This window comes from Armigeres subalbatus, chromosome 3 (genome assembly GCF_024139115.2).
Source record: "Armigeres subalbatus isolate Guangzhou_Male chromosome 3, GZ_Asu_2, whole genome shotgun sequence".
Classification (NCBI taxonomy): Eukaryota; Metazoa; Arthropoda; class Insecta; order Diptera; family Culicidae; genus Armigeres; species Armigeres subalbatus.
The window spans coordinates 127,926,475-127,936,362 of NC_085141.1; the positions used below are offsets into that span (position 1 = coordinate 127,926,475).

Consider the following 9,888-nt stretch of genomic DNA (forward strand, 5'->3'; position numbering starts at 1 on the left):
TTTTATAGTTGAGACCCGACCAATAAGCATCAACGAAGGGGAAACAGCGAAGGAGAAACCGATTTGTTTTCGTCTTCTTTTAGTTGTTTGTTTTTCAGCTTCGAGTAGACAACACAGCGGAGGGGAAATGAATTCTTCTTCTTAATGTATTTATGACATTTGAATTCAAGCGCATATTCATGCGATAGGGTTACCAAACACGGAAATTTTTTTTTTTCGTTTTCTCAATTATTTCAAATAACAAATTAAATTTGCTTTATCAATATTTTATTCATTTCATCGCATTCTTACCCTACAGAATCCTTTCAGGATTCCAAAAGGAATCCTTTCGGGATTCCGAAAGAAATCCTTTCGAAATTTCAAAAGAAATCCTCTCGGGATTCCAAAAAGAATCCTTTCGATCATTGACAGTTTAGTAGCCCCAAACACAATGTCAGCGGAACAGCAACGGAAACGGCAAATTTGACATAAAATATACGGGCTAAAGGGGGAAACGCAATGGAGTGCGGAAACGGAACGGCAACGGCAAGCGGTTTGTCGACGGTTTGTACTAAAAAAAATCCGCATCATTGCCGCAGTTGCAAAACGCAATGCATGCGGATTTGCCGGACAAATTTTATATGACGTTTCAAGTTTTAAAGGAATTCTGATTTTTTCAAAGATGATTTTAATTATTTCTAGAGACGATTTAATTTCAATTATTTAAATAAACTTTTAAATTAATTCTAATTGATTCAGTAACTGCTTTAAATATATCAGAACCTCGATCAGAGCAGTAGGAATACAATTTTTTGATGTCTTAAATCGCCGGAAGTTCCTGCAGGAACTGCAGAGGCTCAGAAGTATTGTACATAACTCCAATAAGGAAGCTCCATCATCAATTTCTCCAGAAGATCCACCACAAATCCCTTCGAAAGTTCCGAATTGCACCGGAAGTTCATCAAGAAATTATTTCGGAAGTTTTTGCTGAAATCTCTCCGGATATTTCTCTGGAGAAACCTCCAGGAATTCCTTTGGAAGTTCCTACATGAAGATGCTCCAGAAATTTCTTCGGAAGTTCCTTCAAGAATTCCCCAGGAAGTTTGTCTAGGAATTCCTCCGGAAAATCCTCCAAAAAGTTCTAATGAAAGGTTCCGTTTTGTTGTACTTAATTGCGATAAAAAAACACTAATTAAAGTACTCCGGAAGGTCCTCCATATTCCACAGAAAGTTTCTCCAGGAATTAATTTGGAAGTTTCTCCAGCAATTCCTTCGAAAGTTCCTTCAAAAATTCCTTCGAAGTTCCTCCAGCGCTTCTTTCGGAAGTTTCTTCGGAAGTAGCTCCAGAAATTGTTCCAGGAATTCCTGCGAAAGTTCCTCCAGAAATTCCTCCATAAGTTCAATTCCTCTGGAAGTTCCTCCATGAATTTCCCCAGAAGCTCCTCCAGGAATTCCTTAAGTTTCTTCAGAAATTCCTTCAGAAGCTCCTGCAAAAATTCCTTCGGAAGTTCCTCCACGAATTCCTCCGGTAGTTCCTCAAGAAATTCCGCATGGAGTTCCACCAGGAATTCCTCCGAAAGCTCCTCCACGAATTCCTCCACGAATTCCACCGGATGTTTCTCAATATTCTGTCGAAAGTTTTTCCAAAACTTCCTTCGGAAATTCCTTTAGGAAATCCTTCGGAAATTCCTCCAAGAGTTCCTCTGGAAATTCCTACAGAAGTTCTTCCGGAAGTTCCTCCAGAAGTTCTTCCGGAAGTTCCTCCAGGAGTTCATCCGGAAATTCCTCCAGGAATTTCTCCGCAAATTCCAGCAAAAATTCCTTCGGAAGTTCCTCCGTAAATTCTTCCAAAAGTTCCTTCGAAAGTTCCTCCAAAAGATCCTCCGGAAATTCCTCTAATAATTCCTTCGAATTTCTCCACGAATTTCTCCACGAATTCCTCCGCAAACTCCTCAAGATTCCTTCGAAAGTTCCTCCAGTAATTCCATCGGACATTCCTTCGAAAGTTCCTCCAGTAATTTGTTCGGAAGTTCCTCCAGTAATTTGTTCGAAAGTTCCTTAAGAAGCTCCTTCAGGAATTCCTTCAGAAGTTCCTGCGAAAATTCCTTCGAAAGTTCCTTCGTAAGTTTCCCCAAGAGTTCCTTCGAAAGTTGCTCCAAGAGTTCCTCTGGATGTTCCTCTAAGAGTTCTTCAGGAAATTCCTCCAAAAGTTCTTCAAGAAATTCCTAATGGAGTTCCACCAGGAATTCCTCCGAATGCTGCTCCACAAATTTCTCCGCAAGTTGCTCATGATTCCTTCGGAAGTTCCTCCAGTAAATCCTCCAAGAGTTCCTCCGGAAATTCCTACAGAAGTTCTTCCAGAAATTCCTCTGGAAGTTCCTCTAGATTCCTTCGGAAGTTCAGGAATTCCTTAAGAAGTTCTTTCAGAAATTCCTTCGGAAGTTCCTCCAGGAATTCCCCCAAAAGTTCCTCCTGGATTTCCACCGAAAGTTCTTCCAGGAATTCCCCGGAATTGGTCCTGAAGTTCCTCCTGAAGTTTTCCCGTATTTCCTCCGGAAGTTCCTCCAGTAAATCCTCCATTCCTCTGGAAGTTCCTCTAGATTCCTTCGGAAGTTCAGGAATTCCTTAAGAAGTTCCTCCAGAAATTCCTTCGGAAGTTCCTCCAGGAATTCCCCCAAAAGTTCCTCCTGGATTTCCACCGAAAGTTCTTCCAGGAATTCCCCGGAATTGGTCCTGAAGTTCCTCCTGTAATTCCTCCTGAAGTTCTCCCGTATCTCCTCCGGAAGTTCCTCCAGGAGTTCATCCGCAAATTCCTGCAAAAATGCCTTCGGAAGTTCCTCCGTAAATTCTTCCAAAAGTTCCTTCGAAAGTTCCTCCAAAAGATCCTCCGGAAGTTCCTCTAACAATTCCTTCGAATGCTTCTCCACGAATTTCTCCAGGAATTCCTCCGCAAACTCCTCAAGATTCCTTCGGAAGTTCCTCCAGTAATTCCATCGGACATTCCTTCGAAAGTTCCTCCAGTAATTTCTTCGGAAGTTCCTCCAGTAATTTGTTCGGAAGTTCCTTAAGAAGCTCCTTCAGGAATTCCTTCAGAAGTTCCTGCGAAAATTCCTTCGAAAGTTCCTTCGTAAGTTTCCCCAAGAGTTCCTTCGAAAGTTGCTCCAAGAGTTCCTCTGGATGTTCCTCTAAGAGTTCTTCAGGAAATTCCTCCAAAAGTTCTTCAAGAAATTCCTAATGGAGTTCCACCAGGAATTCCTCCGAATGCTGCTCCACAAATTTTTCCGCAAGTACCTCATAATTCCTTCGGAAGTTCCTCCAGTAAATCCTCCAAGAGTTCCTCCGGAAGTTCCTCTAGATTCCTTCGGAAGTTCAGGAATTCCTTAAGAAGTTCCTCCAGGAATTCCTTCGGAAGTTCCTCCAGGAATTCCCCCAAAAGTTCCTCCTGGATTTCCACCGAAAGTTCTTCCAGGAATTCCCCGGAATTGGTCCTGAAGTTCCTCCCGTAATTCCTCCTGAAGTTCTCCCGTATTTCCTCCGGAAGTTCCTCCAGGAATTTTTCCGGAAGTTCCTCCAGGAATTCCCCCGGAAGTTCCTCCAGGAATCCCACGAAAGTTCTCCAGGAGTTCCTCCGAAAATTCCTCCAAGATTTAACCTGGAAGGACCTCCCGATATTCCCCCGGAAGCTACTCCTATATATCTTTGGAACGGAAGTTCTCCTTGGAATTCCTGGAGGAACTTCGAGAAGAATTCCTAGAGGAACTTCCGAAAAAAAACCCTGGAGGAACTTCAGGTGAAACTTTCGGGGGAAATCCTAGAGAAACTGCCGGATGAATTCCTGGAGGATCTTCCGGAGGAACTCCTGAATTCCTGGGGGAACTTCCGAAAGAATTCCTGGTGAAACTTCCGGAGAAATTCCTGGAGGAACTTCCGGAGGAATTCCGGGAGAAACTTCCGGAGGAATTCCTGGAGAAACTTCCGGAGGAACTTCCGGAGGAATTCCTGGAAGAACTTCCAGAGGAATTCCTGGAGGAACTTCCGGAGGAATTGCTGGAGGAACTTCCTGGAGGAACTTCCGGAGGAATTCCTGGAGGAACTTCCGGAGGAATTCCTGGAGGAACTTCGGGAGGAATTCCTGGAGGAACTTCCGGAGGAATTCCTGGAGCAACTTCCGAAGGAATTCCTGGAGAAACTTCCGGAGGAATTCCTGGAGGAACTTCCGAGAGAATTCCTAGAGGACTTGCGAAGGTATTCCTGGAGGAACTTCCGAAATAATTCCTGGAGGAACTTCCGGAAGAATTCCTGGAAGAACTTCTGGAGGAATTCCTGGAGAAACTTCCGGAGGAATTGCTGGAGGAACTTCCGGAGGAATTCCTGGAGGAACTTCCGGAGGAACTCCTAGAGGAACTTGCGGAGGAATTGCTGGAGGAACTTCCGGAGGAATTCCTGGAGGAACCTCCGGAGGAATTGCTGGAGGAACTTCCAAAGGAATTCCTGGAAGAACTTCCGGAGGAATTCCTGGAGGAACTTCCGAAAGAAAGAATTTCTGGAGGAACTTCCGAAAGAAGGAATTCCTGGAGGAACTCTCGAAGGAAGTGGAAATTCCTAGCGGAACTACCTAATTTTATTAGAAACTTTTTTTTCAAATAAATTTGTTTAATTTTCGATTTTCAGTTCCATTCAGAGTAATTTCCTTCAGAGTATCAGGAAGTTTTCTCTTGATATTTGAGAGGAATTCTCTTGGTATTTTTTTTGGAATTTCATAGGAATTTTTCATTAAAAATCAGTGGAAATCCCTTGTAGATTCAGAATAATTATCCAACAAAGCTCAAGTTAATTTTCATGGTAAATTAAGAGAAAATTTTACATGGAATTTTTCTCGGAAATAAATACAAAGGATCTGGGAACTCAAACTCACAATTCCAGGGATTTAATTTGGATGAATAGTGGATGTTCTATTGAAATTGGATTTACTTGTTGGATAAAGGCAAGTAGAACGACGATTTATTATTGATAACATAATCATTATTGTTTCTTCGAGGTTTTCACGATTTCCATAAATAATTTTATTCATTTTCAGCAATCCAGTTTAATCAGGTGGTCCTGATTATGCTTTCTCTGAAGTTCTCTGCTACTGAAAATAATACAAATTTGAATAAAATCACTTCATGCTAAAAGTAAACAAATCTTTCCGCAATACCGCTGCCGCATTTTTTGAAAATTTTCAAAAAATATGCGGTTTTAGTACATTCCGCATTTGCCGTTCCGCATCATTGCGTGCCGTTCCATATATTGCCGTGTATTCAAAAGTGACAGCTGCCGCATCCTGCCGTTGCCGTTCCGTTGCCGCACTCCATTGCGTTTCCCCCTTAACTGTCAAATTTGCCGTTTCCGCCGTTCCGCTGACATTGTTGTCGTATACCTTGTCGTATACGCACTTGACTCAGCCGAAGAGTCATACAAATCGCGAACACGAATGAACAAAATACATCCGATCGATTAAAACATCGTCAATAGACTGACCCTCTCATGCACATTTCTGCTTTCTCAAGCTACCGTCTGTCCGGCTCAGATCCTTACACTGCCGGAAAAAAAATTTTGATTTTCATAATGTTTGCCTTATGAAACATCAAAAGTTCATTTTATTTCTGTTTCATAAGTCCCTTATTGAAAACATAACAAATTTCACAAAATTCATAACATTACCTTATGAAATTTATAACTCATTCTTGTGTAAATTTTTCATACGGTGTTCTTATGAAACATGACGTTTATTCCTGAGTTCATTTTGGAGTGACAGCAGAAAAAAGTGTAACGTGTATAGAAGCAGCTCAAACGGAACCCCGGCTGTTGGCCAATTTCCTGTCCAAAGGGTGTTTATTCATCATCAGCGAGGAGGATGGGAATGCTCCGTGAGAATCCAGTTACACAGCTTCCCCGGAGCGATGAATTGTCCCCACCCAGAACTACTTACGAAGAAGGAAGAAGGAACATCAGATGCGGAGTTTTCACAGACGGTCCTCAATCAACCGCACTAAAAGTCGGAGGTAAGTACAGGGCAAAGATGACGATAGTTATCAACGGGAGATTTTGTTTTGGTATTCTACCTCCGTTGCAAGCATAACTGTTCCACATTAATATTAAATTTATATCAATATGGGATATGATTCATGCTTGTAGTGGAAGTCTATTATAGTTGATAATAAATCTAAATTTCTTCCCACAGGGAAATACGGATATACCCGGGATAAGCACCGGGAAAAAGCGGTAACGCAGCGTCACCACGCCGTTGAAAAACCGCTACGTGGGCATCGGCCCTAAGGCGGAGGAACTGGCACGCTGTATCATCCAGTCATGCAGTAAATCAAGAAATGGAAATAAAATTTTACAGGATGGAACCCGCGCCGCCGATTTTTAAATAGGAGGACGGAAAGGACAATTAGTGGAAATAAAATGGATGTTAAGGTAAGACAGGGATCATAATCAAATTATGTATCTTAAGGACAACCCTCACTTAATCTAAGACTAAATGCAATCGCGTTTTCAAGAGCACAGGACACAGGACGTGAGCAAATAGAGGGTGGACGTGCCCTTGAAAACGCGAGTACATTTACTTTTGAATTCCGGGGTACATGATCAGAAAATCATGGGAACTAAATTTTCAAATCGTTGTATCGCTGCCGTCTTTTGACCTTCCTCTAGTTTCACTATACTGCCGACTGATGTTTCAATGGATGCTCACTTTTACCCTAGAGGGGCGCGAGTAAGGATGGTTTTTATTTTTTCAAAATACAGTTAATTTCGATTTACATGACATACTTCAGTGTGAGCATTGACAATACCATGGGTGAACAATATGTTTCTTCTAAACATCCCTATCGACTTCCAAGTGTGTTATATTCTGATGAAAGACGATATGCAAATTTTGACTAAGAAATACAACAACTCATGTCAAAAGAAACCCATCACCAGTGAACCTGCAAATAATGCTAACACTGAAGCACAGACAAACAGACATAACACATTGAACATTTACTCATCAAATTCGTCGTCGTGCAAACACCAACGACATCTGTTGATTTCAGTTAGTTGGGCAAATCACGAACCAGATGGCGGTAGTGAGCAAACGTCAAACTAGAGCAAATCCGATGCGCGCGCCACGCGTGATCGATTGGCCAACTGATGATTATTTGAAATGATCAGTAAATCAGTGAACGATGGAAATTTGACGAGTGTTATGTCTGTTTGTCTGTGACTGAAGTATGTCGTGTAAATAAAAATTTACTGTATTTTGAAGAAAATAAAATACCCTTACTCAAATTTGTCTTACGCCTCTCTAGGGTAAAGTGTAAGCAGAGACAAACAGACGTAACAGCTTGAACATTTTTCTGAAAAGTCCATCGCTCAACTCCTCTATCACCATCTTGCGAGCAAGTTACACGAAACAATGTTTCGTATGACATTGTCACCAGAAGGCGCTGAAGTGAAATGTCAAACTCGAAGGATTACGACGCCAGTGCCTCTAGCTGTGAAACGCACAATCAATCGAATTCAAATTAATCGTTGAAGTCATGGTCGATGGTAATTTATCTAGTGTTACGTCTGTTTGTCTGTGGTGTAAGCATCCCTTGAAACACAACTCACCAGTATGGTGAAACTAGATGAGATCCGTAAAGCAATGATTAAAATCGGTCTAAAGACGCCTGAGAAACAGCTATTTGAAAATTTAGTTCCCATGGTTTTCTGATCTAGTCTTCTGATTTCTAGCACAAATTAACGGCCCAAGCTCATTAGATAGGGGCCATTCACAAATAACGCAACGCAAATTTTGGCTATTTTAGACTCCCTCCCTTCCCCCCGTAACACTTGTAAGGATCCCAAGTAACCAAAAGTTCTTTTAAGAGTACGTTTTCCGCTTATTCAGCTTCTCCGAGCTGCTTAAGCGAAAAACGTACTCTTAAAGAAACTTTTGGTTACTTGGGATGTTTTAATTTATTTGTATGAACTTTGTCTGACCCCTTCGTTCTCCTATAGCGTTACGTAATTTGTGAATGATTCCATACTAAAAGTATTCGGAAATTTTACCGAGCCATTCGATTATAAAGAGCGGGGTAAATCTTATTGAACTTGGAAATGTTAATCAAAAGTGACATGTAAACTAAATATGAAGTACTAAACCTTTTTTCTTCTTTTTCCATTTTAGTCTTCCTCGCTGACATCGTATTCAACATCCTTATTGATATGATTACTAGACCAACAACAGCCAAAATTTATTCTTTTATTCTTTCAGTTATTTGTCTATGTATAGCTATAGCTATTTATGTAGGTAGACGAGAAATAGGAAAAAAAATGTTTGGCTGTAATATCGCGAATTATGAGACGAGACTACCTCGAACAGGACGATTTAGTTGATGAAGAAGGTACCGCAAAACTTTCATCAGTATTGCTTAATTGAAATACTAGATTGAAGATTGAACAGAAAATGTTTGCTCAGGTTATATGTACTAATGACTGTCAGAAAAGGTTTTTCTAAATTATGGATATCAACTTTGTATATGTAATTTCAAAATCATTGATAATGTATTCCTTGGAGAAAGGTGACCAAAGCATTGGACAAAAACAAGTCCATAGGAAGTTAGAATGATAAAAATGTTTTAGTATTTTTATAAGCTACATTTACTATTTTAAAATGCATTTTTTATATTCTATGCTTTGAGTCGTTCTTAATAGTTGTATTTCATATAGTTTTCACTTATACTATAAAGACAGATATGTTACTCGTAACACGATTCAAGGCTAGCTATCATGACGACAATAATTAATGCTTGGACGATCGCAACTACTCTGTCTCTGGTTTCAAATATGTCAATGAGTTAGGCACATATGTTAAGCAGACACGCATTGCATTTTACTTGACTATATGTTAAAATGGGCACATGTATACAATTTCAGTCCTAGTGGAAGAAAATAGTAATTTATTCTATGCTCAATTCACTTGCCTTGTTTTAAGACTCAAGTTAAAACTATGCCTAATATAATTAATGCTTGGAGTGTAGGTTACGTTCGCAAGAACTATTCTATTTGTAGGACACTCGCTAATATGGGTTGACAAAATCTGCCATGCAATATATTATATTTTGTATTTGTAAGTTAAAAAGCAGGCCAAGTTACAGTTGGAATGTATAGACATAGAAAATGAAAAAATAGTGATTTAGAAAGATGACGGATTATAAAATAATATAAAAATAAAATAAAATTTTCATTCTGTCAAAAATAATAAAATGTATTTAGTATATTTTTTTGTATTTACAAGAAAAAATAACATAACTATAATAACTGAAATAAAATCTCGATTAAGAATTTCATTAGGTATACTTATTGAATTCCATAAGGTTGTCTTACAAAATTCATAAGGTAATTTTATGAGAAACATAAACATCCACTATGCGCCTGGTTCATCCAAAGTTCATTCAGCATCATAAGGTAACCTTATGATTTTCAAAGTGTTTCCTTGTGGCTAATTTTCATAAGGCAAGTTAATGATATCCGGAAGGTTTTTTACGGCAGTGTACATTTACATTTCATCTCTCTCATAACTTCATTCTACTTCCCTTCATTCCTTCATTAACAAGTCGCACCCCTCACGATTGAATAAGGTTTGTCGCATTCGTCAATCTGTGGATCAACGTATGCGCTTTCTGTCTTAGCTTTTCAAAATTGAAAGCTTTGAAACAGTGGACTTTCTACACTGAGCAAAAAATCTGTATATATTTTATGTGTGAGTGATATAAATTTTTGCAATTGCCTTATTCTAATGCATTTTATGTGTGAGCCTTATGAAAAATGTATGAGTGATGACACATATAATTTATTTATGGTTACTTATTTGAATTATTTTATTTTCTGATAAAC

At 39.5% G+C, this 9,888-nt stretch overlaps 1 long non-coding RNA gene across 1 annotated transcript; it reads left to right on the forward strand.

Annotated features, from left to right (window-relative positions):
- Window positions 1-5,821: 5,821 nt before the first annotated feature.
- LOC134220900 (uncharacterized) lies at window positions 5,822-9,531 on the forward strand. Its single transcript, XR_009982095.1, has 3 exons — window positions 5,822-6,023; window positions 6,203-6,441; window positions 8,180-9,531. It is a non-coding gene; the product is annotated as an uncharacterized LOC134220900 (long non-coding RNA).
- Window positions 9,532-9,888: the final 357 nt, after the last annotated feature.